We start from the raw sequence: 939 nt of genomic DNA on the forward strand, positions 1-939 counted from the left end.
GAAAGAATACGGAGAAAAAAAATATATATATATATATATATATATATATGAGCGAGATCGTTGCCAGTGCCGTTGGACTGGCTCCTGTGCAGGTGGCACATAAAATACACCATTTTGAGCGTGGCCGTTGCCAGTACCTCCTGACTGGCCTTCGTAGGATTTTGGCACGTAAAAGCATCCACTACACTCTCGAAGTGGTTGGCGTTAGGAAGGGCATCCAACTGTAGAAATTCTGCCAAATCAGATGGGAGCCTGGTGTAGCCATCCGGTTTCACCAGTCCAGTCAAATCGTCCAACCCTTGCTAGCATGGAAAGCGGACGTTAAACGATGATGATGTATGTTCCAAACACCAGATTAATGAATGACAAACTTATTTCACTAAATTTTTCATTATTTTCAAAATTAATTGAAACTAGCACCATTTGAGCGGAATCATTACCAGCGTCGCCTTTTAGCACTAGTGCTGGTGGCACGTTAGAAAATCATTCGAGCGATGTCGTTGCCAGTGCCAGTCCAGCGGCAGTGGCAACGATCTCGCTCGAATGCCTTTACAAGTCTCTTGTCTAATGAAGGAGACGACGTTGGCATGGGTGCCAGTCGTCGAATTTAGTGTGATTTCGATTTCACTTGCCTCAACAGGTCTTTGCAAGCGGAGTTTAGTGTCCATTGAAGGATAGGTACGCATAAGTGGGCTGGCTACACCCCTGGCAGAGGCCTTGGATTTAGGTCTCACTTGGCTTGCCGGGTCTTCTCATACTCTACCCACGAAGCCACGTGTTTGGAAACGCTGAATTAAATTACATGCTTTGAAATAAACTCTTTCGGTGTTGAAATATTTGAGAATTTCACTAAAAATGGAAAAAATTAAAAAAAGAAAACAAAACAACAAATGCTTAAAAACAATAAAAAATATATTCCTTTTTATTTGGCTTGTTTTT

The sequence above is a fragment of the Octopus bimaculoides genome, chromosome 30 (genome assembly GCF_001194135.2).
Source record: "Octopus bimaculoides isolate UCB-OBI-ISO-001 chromosome 30, ASM119413v2, whole genome shotgun sequence".
NCBI lineage: Eukaryota > Metazoa > Mollusca > Cephalopoda > Octopoda > Octopodidae > Octopus > Octopus bimaculoides.